The sequence below is a fragment of the Rhinoraja longicauda genome, chromosome 13 (genome assembly GCF_053455715.1).
Source record: "Rhinoraja longicauda isolate Sanriku21f chromosome 13, sRhiLon1.1, whole genome shotgun sequence".
NCBI lineage: Eukaryota > Metazoa > Chordata > Chondrichthyes > Rajiformes > Arhynchobatidae > Rhinoraja > Rhinoraja longicauda.
In genome coordinates this window covers 16,965,395-16,982,975 of record NC_135965.1, presented here as the reverse complement: position 1 = coordinate 16,982,975, position 17,581 = coordinate 16,965,395, and the positions used below count along the sequence as shown (strand labels likewise).

Below are 17,581 nucleotides of genomic sequence, written 5' to 3'. Positions count from 1 at the left end.
GAGCATTCAATTTCATGTTATCAATATGATTTATGACCATTAATGAGCTCACCAGTCATACACCACTCACCAGAATATCTCCCAAATGTTTGCGATTGGTCAGTAATCAATTCATCAATAATCAATGGTGGGTATATGGAACAAACTGCCAGAGGAGGTAGTTGAGGCAGATTCTATAGCAACATTTAAAAAACACTTGGGCAGGTACTTGGATAGAAAAGATTCAGAGGTGATGTGGGCCAAATGCTGGCAAACAGGGCTGGCCTAGATGGGGATTTTGTTCGGCATGGACAGGTTGGGCTGAAGGGTGTGTTTCCATGCTATATGACACTATGACTATAAATCTAGAGCTTTTTAAAATTTGCAAGCAGCTTACTTTATGCAAAATAAATGAAAACGTACATTATGCATCATCAACATTTGTTATCAACACAAAGTATCTATATTGGAAAACAAAGGAAAAATATTTTTTCCTAGTCGGCCTTGGGTAATGTTTTATTTTCTGCTTTTATTGGTTAAAACCAGAAACATCAAGCCCAAAATTTGTATAATGAGGTAGGGGGTAGAGGAGTGATGGAATTGAATGATCTCAGTGAAGTACAGCCCAAAGAGAAAATAGGGATAGTTCACACACATATCATTGAATAATTGTGAATCTGGAGGCAGATAAAATGGAAGAATTTTTAAAAATGATACTAATTTAGGAAAAGTTTAGATTTTCGCCACAGATTCAATGGGCCAGCATCTGTGTTGTATTTCTCTATGACTCTAGTGAATTCAGACCCTTTTGTAAACATAGACATTGTCCTTTATATCACCAATTTTGGTTGCATCTGCAAACTTACTAACTGCATTGTCATCCAAATCATTACTATAGATGGTAAACGACAGTAAACTCCACAGAGATACCATGGGCACACCATTGGTGCTAGGCTTCCAATCAGAAAAACAACCCTCCACGACCACCCTCTGACTCCTTCTGTCAAACCAATATTGTGGAGAATTGGCTAGCTCACACTGGATCCCATGTGACTAAGCATTGGGACTAAACTACCATTTAGGACCTTGTCAAAGGCCTTGTTAAAGTCCACAGAGACAACATCCACTGTCTTCCTTGTCAATCCTCTTGGTGACCTCTTCAAAATCTTTCAGTTTTGTGAGACGTAATTTCCCAGTCACAAAGCCATGCTGACTATTCCCAATCATTCCTTGCTTTCCAAGTGTTGGTAGAAGCTGTCCCCCACAATTCCCTCCAATAACTTTCCCACGCTGATGTCAGGCTCCTTGGCCCATATTTGCATCATCTTTAGCCATTGAGAGGTACCGTAGGACTGGAAAGGGGCGAATGTTCTCCTTGCCCTTGCAGCCCTTCTTAAATATAGGCAGAACATTAGCCCCCTTCCAGTCTTACAGTACCTTCTCTGTGGCTAAGTATGATGTAAATATTTCTGCCAGGCCCCCAGCAGTTTATTTCCTAGCTTCCCACAATGTCTGGGCATACACCTGGCATTTGGCTACCTTTAATGTTTCCTTACGATTGCTAACACCCCCTCTTTTGTGATTTGGATGTGGTCTAAAGCATCATTGTTTATTTACCTCAATTCCTTTGCTTTTTGAGAAGTATTCATTTAGCCCCTGGCACATTTTCTGTGGGTGAACGCATAGCTAACCATGCTCATCCTTTAATCCATTTGCTCTTAATATACCTGTAAAATATCTTAGGATTTTCTGCCAATTCCATCTGATGTCCTCTTTTTTCCCCTCTTGATTATTCTCTAAAGTGTACTCCCACATTTCCTATATTCTCAAGGAATTTGCTTGATTCCTACTCCCTATACTTTAAATATGCCTCCTTTCTTTCTGACTGGAACTTCAATATCCCTTGTCAACTCTCCCTCTTTGGTTCCATGCCTGCCACCAACCTCTGTACCACCATCCCTTCCCCCATCTGGTCCCATCCACCCATCATCCTCTCCCCATCTTGTTCAACCTATCATCTACCAGCTTCTATCTCATCTCCCTTAATTCTGTTGTATAATGGCATCTTTCTGTTCCTTCTCAGTCTTGATGCAGGGTTTTGACTGAAATATTAACTTATACCCTTCGCCTCTAAAAATCTTGCATGACCTGCTGAGCACCAATTCTTAAATTCTAGATTCTAACATCCGCAGTTTATTTTGTCATAGTGGAATAAAATTTATCCTCTCTGCTCAAATTTCCCAGATGAACAATACTTAACCACAGGTCATTAAAATATTTGAGCTCCTCTGGCATTTTGTGTCTATCTTCGGTATAAACCAACATCTGCGGTTCCTTCCTATCATTAAAACATCAGTCTCACATTAACACTCTTCCATTTCTTCTCCTTAATCTTTCTTGCCCTGGCACCCAGCTCCCAACTCGCATTCCCTAAGATTTAACAATTTACCTGGGATAGTGCTGAAAGTTCCCAAATTTCTGAGGCATGCCCAAATTAACTGCTTCAGCACAGCTGATTGATATCAGCAACCCTCCAGTTCTCTGCAGATTTTGGCCATGGGTACTTGGTGTGGTGAACTTTTCACGGCAATTTCCCAATGCTGGAAGAATTCCTCAGCTGATATAACTTAGATTAGCAACTAAGAGAAAGTAATCTCTGTAGAATTTTACTGTAATTCTTATAATAACTGCTATATTTTGTTCAATTATAACATCTAAAACATAGCCTATAGCAGTAGAGTTGCTGCCTTACATCGCCAGAGACTCATCCATGTCCGATCCTGACTATGGGCGCTGTCTGTACGGAGTTTGTACGTTCTCCCTGTGACTGCATGGGTTTTCTCCAGGTGCTCCGGTTTCCTGCCACATTCCAAAGACATGCACATCAGTAGGCTAATTGACTTCTATAAATTGTCCCAGTGTGTAGAATATGAATCTGTGGTAACATAGGACGTGTACATGTGATCACTGTTTGGTGTAGAGTCGGGTGGGTTGAACGGCCTGTTTCCTCACTGTATCACTAAACTAAATTAAACTAAACTAAACTAAACTAAACTAATAAGATTCTGAGGTCAACTTCTTTTCACATCCAACGGAAATAACTCACTTTGAGACCTCAGAGTGTATATTCCTTCCTTGGTTATTTCTGAACAGGGCTTTAATGAACTAGATTTCTATATTTGATCATAACTTCTAAGACTTGGCCACCTTTTCAGGGGTTCTGAGTAAAGGCTGAAGAGAAGTAATGGATAATAATCGTTTAGTGGTTAGCAGATCTGAAGAGAAATGGCTGCTATAACACAGCAACAGAATGAAGAAGAAAAATAAACGTTATTTTCACAGTATGTTGCAGACTATGGATAGAGATGAAATAAAAACATACAATGCAGAACAAATTAAAAGCAGTCCTTTTTTTACACTCTCACATTGCTGAAGCCTGGAAGAATTGTAACGGTGGTGGGTTCAGAAAGAATATTAATTTTTTACAGAAATTTTAATTATTCTTTCCTTCAGATATCATGTGACTACTGCAACCTCTCAGTAATACATTTGCAATACATTTTGAACAATAAACCATTGAAAAAGGCAGAGGGTTATAGTCATATAAACATTAGCCAATTAATCATCTCCTTGTTGATGATTATCGCTGGATTAAATTCAATCAATTGGTGCAGAGATCTGGAGTACATGCACTGGAGACCTGTGCTGCTCCCTTTTAGATTAGGAAGGTTATGTTTTTATCCATATTCTACAAAATTACAGGAAGATTTGGAACAATGCATATGGCCCTTCTGTTCCTGACCCAAGCAAGTAAAAGGAATAATTTCCCACTGATAATCACTGTTCAGTGAGTAAAATGACTTGTCATATTTAGGTTTGCATATGATGTCCTCCAGCAACCTGTTAACATTCACAGTTAAAGGTTCATAGGAGGATCCATCAAAAGGGGAAGCAAACTGGTGGTCGTATGGAGTTACTTGTCATTCAGTCGGGAGAACAGCAGAGGAAGACGAGTGAAGCTTAGAATGTCTGCTTGCTCGCAGACTGACTGTTCAAGCCAAGACCACATAATCTATGCTGACAATTCAGCCCTCTATTACACAAGTGCCACTGCTGTAGGTTAGATTATCAATCAATGCCCCAGCTGCCTGAAGGTAAAGCACTTTTCCGAGAAGTATAAGAGAGTTTACTCAGTGCCTTGTTAAGGTTTATTCCACAACTGACTCAATAAAAACAAATTACCTGCCGTTTTTCGTATTATGTGATCCTGATTTTATTAGCTGACATTTGTCATTGTCTGTTAATTGCTCTCCAAAGCAGCCTAATAAACTTATAGAAACGAAATGCCGGAGTAACTCAGTGGGACAGGCAGCATCTCTGGAGAAAAGGAATGGGTGGCGTTTTGGGTCGAGACCCTTCTTCATACTGATGTCAGGGGAGTGGGTGGGACAGAGATAGAATTAAGTCAGAGACAGTAAGACTGGTGGGAGAACTGGGAAGGGGAGGGGATGGAGAGAGAAAGAAAGCAAGGGCTATTTGAAGTCTTCTTCTTTCGTGACCATCATCTATGTTTCAACTGTTCGGCCAGGCTCTTGCACAGTGGACAACCTTCTCGTTTGCCACCGCCAGATCTTCCAGGCAGCATTGTTCACCAAGAAGTGGGCATCTTAGTAGGTGTGGCATGGATTGTACAGATGTTCCACATTCCCATTCTGTGCCTGCCACATCTGCATAGCCCCATTTGCTCATATTGGTCTTGCATTGGCCCATCCCTGTACGAACCCTATTGAGGGACTTCCAGGTCTTCCAGTCACATCTGTGACCAGGTGGTAGCTGTTCCTTGGTTGGAATTGGTAGCTTTTTGTGGTGGTGGTTTTCATAGAAACATAGAAAATAGGTGCAGGAGTAGGCCATTCGGTCCTTCGAGCCTGCACCGCCATTCAATATGATCATGGCTGATCATCCAGCTCAGTAACCTGTACCTGCCCTCTCTCCATACCCCCTGATCCCTTTAGCCACAAGGGCCACATCTAACTCCCTCTTAAATATAGCCAATGAACTGGCCTCAACTACCTTCTGTGGCAGAGAATTCCACAGACTCACCACTCTCTGTGTGAAGAAATGTTTTCTCATCTCGGTCCTAAAAGACTTTCCCCTTATCCGTAAGCTGTGACCCCTGGTTCTTGACTTCCCCAACATCGGGAACAATCTTCCCGCATCTAGCCTCTCCAACCCCTTAAGAATTTTATATGTTTCAATAAGATCCCCCCTCAGTCTTCTAAATTCCAGCGAGTATAAGCCTAGTCTATCCAGTCTTTCTACATATGAAAGTCCTGCCATCCCAGGGATGAATCTGGTGAACCTTCTCTGTACTCCCTCTAAGGCTAGAATGTCTTTCCTCAGATTAGGAGACCAAAACTGTACGCAATACTCCGGGTGCGGTCTCACCAAGGCCCTGTACAACTGCAGCAGAACCTCCCTGCTCCTATACTTAAATCCTCTTGCTATGAATGCTAACATACCATTCACTTTCTTCACTGCCTGCTGCACCTGCATGCTTGCTTTCAATGACTGGTGCACCATGACACCCAGGTCACGTTGCATCTCCCCTTTTCCTAATTGGCCACCATTCAGGTAATACTCTGCTTTCCTGTTCTTGCCGCCAAAGTGGATAACCTCACATTTATCCACATTATATTGCATCTGCCATGCATTTGCCCACTCTCCTAATCTATCCAAGTCACTCTGCAGCCTCCTAGCATCCTCCTCGCAGCTAACACTGCCACCCAGCTTCGTGTCATCCGCAAACTTAGAGATGTTGCATTCAATTCCCTCGTCCAAATCATTAATATATATTGTAAATAACTGGGATCCCAGCACTGAGCCTTGCGGTACCCCACTAGTCACTGCCTGCCATTCCGAAAAGGACCCGTTTATTCCTACTCTTTGCTTCCTGTCCGCCAACCAATTCTCTATCCACCTCAACACTGAACCCCCAATACCGTGTGCTTTAAGTTTGTACCCCAATCTCTTATGTGGGACCTTGTCGAAGGCCTTCTGAAAGTCCAGATATAACACATCGACTGGTTCTCCCTTATCCACTCTACTAGTTACATCCTCGAAAAATTCTATAAGATTCGTCAGGCATGATTTGCCTTTCATAAATCCATGCTGACTTTGTCATAAATCCATGCTGACTTTGTCATAAATCCATGCTGACTTTGTCACTGCGTTTCTTTTCCCGCAAGGGTAGTCTGGATGCTTGAGGAGCCTGTGACAGTGGCTGGACAGTGTGAAGGAAGCTCTTCCTCGACTTCAAGCGGTTTGGGGCTGGGTGATGGGAGTGACAGGGATGGCGGGTGTCCCCGACTTGCCTACTACGTTCAGTTCTACCGGCACCTGATCTGTGGTCAGAAAGGTTCCAACCTGAAAAGTCACCTATCCATGTCTTCCAGAGATGTTGCCTGACTCACTGAATTCTTTTAGTACTGTGTTGTTTTCAAGAAACCAATATCTGCAGTCGCTTGTGTCGAGAACTTATGCATAATTTATGTTGTCTGATTCTCCGTGCCTGTGATACTGCGACAGGCAGGATTTTTATTGTACCTGAACCTTGCTGTCCTTGTGTGTATGACAATAAATTCAACTCAATTTGCTTTGACTTGGAGCTTCCACACTCTTCTGTAAGCCCAACAATGTTGACTGCTCTAAGTGAAACTAATAGCACCTACCAACAAATCCTCTGCCATTAATTTTAGTGGCTGGAAGAATGTGTTGTGGTGTTGTCGTTCTCCCTTGTAATTCAGGTCACGGTATGACTGTTCTATAATCCCATAATACAAACAACTTAACTTCAACGTCCATTTTCCATTTCAGTTATTGGTGATAAAAGTGTTGATTCATATTTTGAACATATTGAATGCAGTTCTCCTCTGTAATTGACTATAATTTCCTTCAAATCCAAGTAAGAACTGCATGGACTTCATTGACTAGTGTTGATTGTATAAAGGAATGAGCATAGAATACTCCTAGTCAACTTTGCCGTTGTTATGAGGCAGTGTGACGAACAAAAACTAGTTATTATGACTCACACCAAATTACATTCTAAAGTATTCTGATGATACAGTTTTAATATCTCTGTTGAGTAAATCAGACAACCTTGAGGTGCACCAGCATGGCGTAAACAAAGTGGTCGATTGGAGTGATAATAATGCTCTTGAGATTAATACAAAGAAAACGGAAGAAATTGTATTTGGTTCACCATCTGACTCTCATATAAACATAGCACAAAAAGTAAGAAAATTTGTGTTTGGTAGATTATTTCTTTGTTGTAACAATGCTTCTTGGCAATAAATCTTATACCGTTGGAAAGCCTGTTTATTTCCCTTTTAAATGGTGCCACACTTGTAAGGAACATGCATTTGTGGGATGAGCAGCTGAGCTGAGTATATGGGTTGCGCCCATGAAAAATTTGCCAAATCTTCTCTGCCAATGCCAAACAGCTTATTCTGCTGTTGCTATTGACTCTTGTTTTGAGCTTCTGGCACCCCCAGGTGCTGACAATCAGGTGCCTGATTGGCACCTGATTGGCAGCATCTGTGAGCATGGGCCCTGCTACAGTGGTCAGGAGGTGTCTGCTCCAAGAATCGGCATGCCACGTTTGACTGATCTGGATAGGGCCCGTGCGATAGGGCAACTTCAAGCTGGTGTTCCGCAAAACCAAGTTGCGGCATTATTTGGAGTGAGCCCTAGTACCATCTCCAAAGTGAAGGCCAAGTTCCATATAACGGGGGATATCAGAGACAGGCCGCGAAGTGCCAAGAAGACGACACCCGAAGAAGACCATTTCCTCACCCTGTCAGCACTTAGGAACCGTAGGCTGTCTTCTACAGATTTGCAGTCAAGGTTTGCAGGACGATATGGCCGACGGCTCTCTGCCCAGACAATTCGGAACAGACTGCACGCAGCCGATCTCCGGTCTCATAGGGCTGCCAGGAGGCCTGCCATGACTGCCCTTCACCGTCAGGCCCGTTTGCGCTGGTGTCGGCAACACGTGCACTGGAACCTGAACATGTGGAGGAACGTTATGTTCAGCGATGAGTCCAGATTCTGCCTACGGCAGTTGGATCATAGGGTCAAAGTGTGGAGAAGACGCGGAGAACGCTATGCTGATTGCTGCACCGATAGAGTAACATCTTTTGGTGGAGGCAGTGTGATGGTGTGGGGCGGCATCTCCCTCACTGGAAAAACGAGGCTTGTCATCATTGGAGGCAATCTCAATGCAGAGAGATCTCGAGATGAGATTCTGCAACCAGTGGCAATCCCATATCTCCACAGTCTGGGACCGAACTCTATCCTCCAAGATGACAATGCTCGCCCCCACAGAGCAGGGTTTCTCAGAGACTACCTCCAGAATTTGGGAGTGGAGAGGATGGAATGGCCTGCCAGCAGTCCTGACCTCAACCCCATTGAACACTTGTGGGATCAGCTTGGGCGTGCTGTTCGTGCCAGAGTGACCAATACAACCATGTTGGCTGATGCGACAAATGTTGGTTGAAGAATGGGATGCCATCCCACAACAGTGTGTGACCAGGCTGGTGACCAGCATGAGGAGGAGGTGCCAGGCTGTTGTGGCTGTGTATGGTTCTTCCACACGCTACTGAGGCTCCTGTTTATTAAATGAATAAATTGTTAAATTGCCAATATGTCTTGTTTCTTCAGACTTCAATCATCCAATCCACCAAACAACACCGAACAAGAGTCAATGGCAGAATAAGCTGTTTGGCATTGGCAGAGAAGATTTGGCAGATTTTTCATGGGTGCAACCCACATACTCAGCTCTGCTGCTCATCTCACAAATGCATGTTCCTTACAAATGTGGCACCATTTAAAAGGGAAATAAACAGGCTTTCCAACGGTATAAGATTTATTGCCAAGAAGCATTGTTACAACAAAGAAATAATCTACCAAACACAAATTTCCTTACTTTTTGTGCTATGTTTAGTTTCTATTGTTATCCATAATGAAAAAATCAAGCAGGTGTGTTCATTTAAATACTTGGGTGTGATGATAGACCATCTGCTATCCTGGGAAAGACCACATTGAATTTGTCTGCAAAAGGACAAAACAAATAATTTATTTTCTCCGCTGCCTTAGGTCCTTTGGGGCGAGTAGACAAATTCTTATTTTGTTCCTTACTTCTGCGATTAGGAGTGTTCTTCAGTATTGTAATGCTACATGGTACAAGTGTTTGTCCACCACTTTAAAGTCAAAACTGCTCCACCAAATGAAAATCTGCTCAAAGATCGTCGGTCAACCCCTTGAGAAACTCTATGAATCAGCCTACCACAATAACATGCTTAGGTTGGCAACAACATTGTCTCTGACCCCGACCATGTCCTGAACAGTGAATATGAATTGTTACCATCAAATCAGAGGTACAGGGTACCAAGATTTAATAAGGTTAGATTGAAACACTCTTTTGTGCACCTGTCAATCCTGAAACTAAACATAGAACTTAATCCCAGATCAAATGTATGTTGAAGGGTCTTGAATGTGTCGTCATTTGTGATTGCAATGTTATGGTGAATATATGTATCCTCATTTCTTGTCTTACATTCTTTGTCTTTGTTGATGTTGCAAGTGGAGCTGCTGAGATGCAAGAAAAAATTTAGACTTGATCTGACAATAAAGTATTATCTTATCGTATCGTATGGCTAGAATAAACATTGTAAATAGGGAGAGTTTGGACAGACCTAATTTATTTTCCCTGGAACTCTGTAGGTTGTGGGGAGATCTGATAGAAGTATATAAAACTATGAGAGGTATAGATAGGGTAGACAGTCAGAATCTTTTCCCCAGGGTGAGGGCATAACTTTAAAGTGAGAGATACAAAGTTTAAAGGAGATGTGCAAGACAAGTTTTTATACAGAGGGTGATGATTGCAGATACATTAGTCACACTTAAAATGCTTTTGGATAGGCATATGGATATGTAGGGAACAGACCTATTTAAAATGTAATAAGAGAAAATCTGTGCTATTTATAATTTCAATAATTTTGAGGATTAAGGAGCTAAAAAGAGCTTCCACCTTATGTATTCTAAGACCAAACTAGCAATCATTAGGCAAATGGCCTAATTTGTTGTTTAAATAACAATATAAGTCTTCATTTATTCTCGGTAATGGTGTCTTGTTTTTTTTTGCAAATCACAAATGGACCTGTGCTAAATTGAACAAAATTCAGTGGAAGAAATCATTGGTGGCTGAGCTGTTTAAGCCTGATGGTCAGCCGGCTATCGACTATTCTTTGTCTTTCAAGTCTGGATATAATATAGCAAAGTAAAACATTTTAATGAAGAAAATACTAACATCTTCATAATTATGTTCAGGCACACAAACCCAGCATTTTGCAGTTGACAGGTCAGGCAGCATCAGAACTTTTTCAAATTTCCAACATTCTGCTTCCATAGCAATTGGACTTATTTGCACATATTCTATCTGCACAAGTTGTGCTATAAGCCCCCCCCATATTCATTTTAAATAGGGATGTTGATCATATTTGGGTCAAATGGCTCATATGCATTACCTTCACATGCTTGATGTTTTCCCACTGTCAGTCTCAAAGTTAATGATATCATTGGTCTGCTGGCAAGAATTGGAGCTTCCTTGATAAACCCATTACCTTTTCTTGTTACCATTGTACCATATAATACCCAGCATGTTTCCATATCTCTCACCCTTCTTTCTCAATGGCTAACATCATATTAAATGATTTATTGGAGCTCTCTTGACTGGTCAGACTAATTATTAAAAAATGAGCTGCTTGCTGCAATCACTGGCCTATTGACCAGCCCAGCCCACCCCACCCCACCCCACACAATGGCCTGGGAACACCCGGGCAAATCATCATGGGTTGTGAGAGGAGTTGCTCAAATATTTTGCAGAGCACTGTGTTCATTGTTCGCCATGCCTTCCCTCAGCCCCGTGGCAATCTTTACTGCTGTAAGTCGTACATGGAGATTCTAATGGGAACCTGTGGAGTCATCTGGGCACCTGCTAAATGTAATGGCATTACTTTAAACATTTCTTTACTCAATTTTGCAAAATCTTTTCAGGGGATCCCAGTTTGCGAAAGTACTGCACAGCACATGTTACATGCACCAAAAGTGTATTAACTTCCATAAATGCGTATACATCGAAATAGACAGTGCTTTAATTGAAATTTAACAGTAAGGCTTTGCAGTGTTTTGTTTCAAGAGCCTCTCACACCTTTGGGGTATCAATCATTGTTAGAGTGTTAGAAAACCAGGCACAACACATGACTCTCCTATCCAACAGGATCACATACTATGAATTTATGTATACACACTTTAATTCATGGTGCAGAATGTATGCAAATATATTTAATCACATCTCTTTTTTCTTAGAGAAATAAGTAAAGGGTAGTTTTATCTACAATACTTTCAACAGTGAGATAAAAATAAGTAATCAGCAGATTGTTACTCGTGATTATAACTGAGTCTATTTTAATTCAACAATTCTAAGTGTAGTAATCAGTTTTGGAACATACCTGATCTCTTTTTGGATTGAAACAGCTTTTAGACAGTTTTGAGAGTTGAACACAAAGAATATACTCCTCGTGTGTCACATTCATTTGGATTTGTACTTCACTTTCCGAAGTTGGTGCTGGATCTAATCTAAACACAACTCCATGATCAAGCAGTCAGGCAGCATTTTTGGAGAGAAAATCGGAGTTAATATTTTAGTTTTGAATAACTTTTATAACCTGGTTTTCATTCTCAGATTCTGTCTGACCTGCTGAGCATTTGCTGCATTTTCTGTTTTTATTTAATCTTCCAGTGCTTTTTTTCCAAGAGTATGTACTGGAAATGTAAGTGTTTTAACTAATTATCATAATATTCTGCGGCTTTATCAATTCCCATACCAATGCATCAATTATTAACCAACACATTTTTATGTAAAAGTCTATTCATTTACTGCTATTGAAGCATGTTATATGGATATTGAATAATCTGTTTTTAATTGTCTGAATAAGCTTTCCAAACTATAAAGTCTACCTTTCTTCTGTCATTTTGAACTATCATTAAAATTGCTTTTGTTATTAGTCTTGCTCTTGGATTTGCAGATTTGACCTTTCGTTTGGTAACTGAATCACTTAGCTGTCTAAACTATTAAGACTCCAGTGAGAGATGGCCATTGCAATGATATTTGCTGACTGAACTGGTGTCACCGATCTATCTCTGACTCAGGTTTTAGACTGCAACTATATTAGTCACTTGCAATGGATGAAATTCTCTTACATCCTTGGGTGGCATTTCCGTTGACACCCAATTTGATTGCATATACTGTATGTGTGGCATGGTGGCACAGCAGTAGAGTTTCTGCCTTACAGCAACAGTGTCCTGGGTTTGATCCTGACTATGATGCTGTCTGTACAGTGTTTGCACCTTGTCCCTGTGGCCGCATGGGTTTTCTCTGAATGCTCCAGTTTCCTCCCAAAGATGTGCAGGTCTGTGTCCATGCTGTATCTCTCAAACTAAAACTAAATTAAAACTAAAAAAACTGAAATGTTAGATTATACATGCTAGGCAAATCTAACCGCATTTGTTCATCTGTTAGACCATATCCAAACCTATCCAAGAAGGTAGTAAAATTACAATTTAAGGAAAAGTTAGAGTCATAGAGTCATGCAGCACAGAAACAGTGCCCTCAGCCCACTTGCCCATGCTAACCAACATTACTCCCACATGCCTGCATTTGGCCCATATCCTTCCAAACCTTTACGATCCTATTCTTGCATTAAACTAATTGTCTCATCTATTTGTAGCTTCTTGCACTAATTTATAACTTTTGAGCTATTTTGAACTGGAGTTTGGTCTTCCACTTTCTACCATCTATATCTTTAAGCACGATTTTTGCATAGTACCAGAAGATCTTGCAATATGTTCCATGTCCAATCTCCATCAGTATTGCCATCTTAAGCTCTGACATCACATTGCTCTGGACTATCACCCATACATTAGTTCTATCCGACACACGAGGGACAATTTACAGAAACCAATTAACCTAAAAACCTACATGTCTTTGGCATGTGGGGGGAACTGGAGCACCAGGAGAAAACGCACCCGGTCACAGGGAGAATGTACAAACTCCATACAATGTCCGCAATGAGGTAGGCTGAAAGATTAGGACTCTAATGTAGCTAATGGGAGGAGTATTCAGAAATCTGGTAACAGAAGGGAAGAAGCTGTTCCTGAATCTGCTGGTTTGTGCTTTAAAGCTTTTGAATCTTCTACTCAACAGGGAAGGAGAAAAGAGGGAAGTGTAAACATATCTCTACTCCCCTGTAGGAGTATGTCCACACACATTGATACAGAATAATTGATACATAAGATTATTAAGGGGTTGGACACGTTAGAGGTAGGAAACATGTTCCCAATGTTGGGGGAGTCCAGAACCAGGGGCCACAGTTTGAGAATAAGGGGTAGACCATTTAGAACGGAGACGAGGAAAAACTTTTTCAGTCAGAGAGTTGTAAATCTGTGGAATTCTCTGGCTCAGAAGGCAGTGGAGGCGAGTTCTCTGAATGCATTCAAGAGAGAGCTAGATGGAGCTCTTAAGGATAGCGGAGTCAGGGGGTATGGGGAGAAGGCAGGAACGGGGTACTGATTGAGAATGATCAGCCATGATCATATTGAATGGTGATGCTGGCTCGAAGGGCCGAATGGCCTACTCCTGCACCTATTGTCTATTGTCTATTGTCTAATACATACTATTTATTACATTTTCAAATTTATTACAATAATTCAAAATATAATGAATATTTAAATATGGCACAATGCAAATACTGCTTTGCATGAGGAAAGACTGAGGAAGGTATGAGATTTTTGCATTAGATTAACCCAGATTCCTCAATTATTTGCCAACATATTAAGTGATATTAAAGGACTGAGATAAAACAAGTCGCAATGGCTTGATTCCAGTCGTTGACAAGTTTAAAATAAGAGGCCAGAGATACAAGTTGAAATAGAAGTAATGGGGAATAGAGAAAGTGAGAAAAGGCTTCACTGAAAGCCTTGTAAATTCTACTTCACTACCAGGGTTAGTGGCTTGTGCAGAAAATATGTCAACATACCAAATTAAATTGTGGGAGATGTGAAGAAAGTTATTTAAAAACAGGAATAAATGTGAATGGGACTTCTTGGTCAAATTTCAGGAGAAATATCAATATGAACTTGATGGACCAATTTATCATTTTCTGTGCTGTGCTTTAATCCAAGATGCTGATTCAGATTCAAATGTTATGTATTTCAGAACGTTTAGTTTTTAAAAATTCAGATCCCCAGTGCTTATGTTTTTTGTTCTGTATGTCAAATATTTCTGTGTTATCGAATTTCATAGATACATAGATACATAAACAATAGGTGCAGGATCAGGCCATTCGATCCTTCGAGCTAGCACCGCCATTCAATGTGATCATGACTGATCATCCACAATCAGTACCCCATTCCTGCCTTCTCCCCATATCCCTTGATTCCGCTAGCCCTAAGAGGTCTATCTAACTCTCTTTTGAATGCATCCAGTGAATCGGCGTCTACTGCCTTCTGAGGCAAAGAATTCCACAAATTCACAACTCTTTGTGTGAAAAAGTTTTTCCTTATCTCAGTTCTAAATGGCCTACCCCTTATTCTTAAACTGTGGTCCCTGGTTCTGGACTCCCCCAACAATGGGAACATGTTTCCTGCATCTAGCGTGTCCATTCCCTTAATAATTTTATATGTTTCTATAAGATCCCCTTTCATCCTAAATTCCAGTGAATACAACCCCAGTCGCTCCATTCTTTCATCATATGACAGTTCCGCTATCCTGGGAATTAACCTCGTGAACCTACACTGCACTCCTTCAATAACAAGAATGTCCTTCCTCAAATTAGGAGACCAAAATTGCACACAATACCCCAGGTGTGATCTCACCAGGGCCCTGTACAACTGCAGAAGGACCTCTTTGCTCCTATACTCAACTCCACTCGTTACAAAGGCCAACATGCCATTCGCTTTCTTTACTGCCTGACATACCTGCATGCTTACTTTCAGTGACTGGTGTATACCCAGTTCTCATTGTACTTCCCCTTTTCCTAACCTGACACCATTCAGATAATAATCTGCCTTCCTGTTCTTGCCACCAAATTGGATAACCTCACATTTATCCACATTTATCCTGCGTCTGCCATGCATCTGCCCACTCACCCAACCTGGCCAAGTCACCCTGCATCCTCATAGCATCCTCTTCACAGTTCTCACTGCCACCCAGCTTTGTATCATCTGCAAATTTACTAATGTTACATTTAATTCCTTCATCTAAATCATTAATGTGTATTGTAAATAGCTGCGGTCCCAGCACCGAACCTTATGCACCTCACTAATCACTGCCTAACTGCCTGCAATTCTGAAAGGGACCCGTTATTCCATACTTTTGTTTCCTGTCTGCCAACCAATTTTCTTTTCATGTCAATACCCTACCTTCAATATCATGTGCTCTAATTTTCCCCACGAAACTCCTGTGTGGGACCTTATCAAAAGCTTTCTGAAAGTCCAGGTATTACACCCATTGGCTCTCCTTTGTTCATTTTATTTGTTACATCCTCAAAAAATTCCAGAAGATTTGTCAAACATGATTTCCCCATCGTAAATCCATGCTGACTTGGAACAATCCTGTTACTGCTATCCAAGTGTGCTGCTATTACATCTTTAATAATAGACTCCAGCATCTTCCCCACCACTGGAGCCAGGCTAACTGGCCTGGAATTTCCTCTGTTTTTATTTTCTATGCAATATTCCAGCAAAATTTAGATGTACATTTTGCTATTTTCTTCTCAATCACGTACCCTGCTGCTTAAACAATAGTGTTATAAGGCTAATGTATAAAGATGACATCAGTTTTCTTGCAACTAAAAATTGTGCAAATGCAGAACAGATCCAAAAACATTGTAAAGACAAACAGTGTAGTCAGATTTGATGAGATCAGTTTTAACTGCAAGGTGATTAATCCCGGAATTTCATGTGCATTCCAAGTGACTTTCTACCCACTGGTTCACAAAATTTACCTGAGGTGTATTTTCTGCTCATGTATTTCAAGTTTCCAGTATTCACAGTTTCTTTTTTATCTCTGTCAAAAAAATAAACAGTACTTTTCTTTGGCCCAGTAGTAAAGTTAATCGTTTGATTATTTGATGTGTGCTGTGTGCTTTAAGTCTATCCGGTCAACAAGTAGACCCCATGTACTTACTTTTAAGGTTTTTCCTGTATTTTTTCTTTTCCTTATCTCTATAAATGTCTCCCAAATTTCCAACAGAGGATTGCAGAGACCGAGCTGTAGATGTACAGCCAGCCTATTCTTGTCTGGTGACCAGAGGATGAGAAAATCATCAGATAGATCATAAGAGGTAAGTACAATATTAACATATTGGAGTAAAATGTTATTTATTTTGCAACAACCTTTCCTGTATTTTGGTCATATTGTGAAGCGCAATTGCCTCATTAATAATATTACAAGGTCAATAAACTCATATTAATTAAAATCCCATGAGGGTATGTGCACATCTTCACAGCCATTTGCAAAAGGCCACACATGGCAGTTTCTAAATGTCTCTCACCCTTGTCCCAGAAGCTTGTTAAGAGATCCTGTACATGTTCTTCTCTCTCTTGCCTGTTGAACTAAGGCTGGGATGAAAGTCAAAATAAATTGTTGCTGCCATACCCTGCGGTCAGAGAATGTGTTCCTTTCTACAATTCTGACCTGTCCAGCTGTGTTATAGGACTCTTTTCATTCCTCAACACTCAACATCTTTGAAATGTTATACCCTTGCACCCTGGGACCATTGACACAGGAAGTCTTTAGATACAGAAGAAACACAGCCAAAGAATTTTTTTTAAAAACGAATAAATTCCTGCAAACATTTAATGGTAGAATTTTTTTTAAATCTTCTACTGAAAAAAACATTCAGTTCTACATTTTTCTCATTAGTGAAATGGGAAATATGAATATAAATGAGAAAACTCTATTGAATGCCCATGTTTACTTTTCATTAAACTTAGCCAAAGAATATTTAACCATTTTTACTCATTTTCAGGTTGTAAATTATTTGCAACCATTTAGACATTAAAGTTTTTCATAACTTTTTTTTCAGAATCTATAGACGTAGAAAGGTCAGCAAGAACTTATGTACTTACCGAGGTCTGGATGACCAGTCTTTCCTGCCTTCAGTGTTTTCTGTTGATAATACAAAGATTGGGATTTTATTGACTGATATCTCGAGAAGCTGAAATTGAATCTTATCTCCATGAAATGCAGAATAAAGGGGATACAAATTCTTCCTTGAAATCACATTCAGAATCAGAAGACCTCAAGGGTAGAATCATAGAGAGTTCAAAATGGTAAGATGTCACTGTATCAACAATACAGGTTATTGATAATATCTATTGATAATATGTATTGATAATATAACAATACATCACCCTACCATTTTCTGGATCTCACCGTCTCGATCACAGGAGACAGACTATCGACTGACATCTACAACAA

The 17,581-nt window shown here is 40.5% G+C and overlaps 1 long non-coding RNA gene across 2 annotated transcripts in view; it reads right to left on the bottom strand.

The window, feature by feature from the left end:
- LOC144599150 (uncharacterized) overlaps positions 1 to 17,271 on the bottom strand; it is a 52,267-nt gene extending 34,996 nt beyond the window's left edge. The window contains exons 1-3 of one of the 2 annotated variants that reach the window (XR_013547967.1): positions 17,230 to 17,271; positions 16,286 to 16,398; positions 11,554 to 11,676 (exon numbers count right to left, since the gene is read on the bottom strand). This is a non-coding gene — a long non-coding RNA (uncharacterized LOC144599150). Of the gene's footprint in view, positions 1 to 11,553; positions 11,677 to 16,285; positions 16,399 to 17,229 lie in introns of those variants that run through there. The other variant, XR_013547968.1, reaches the window with a different exon arrangement.
- Positions 17,272 to 17,581: the final 310 nt, after the last annotated feature.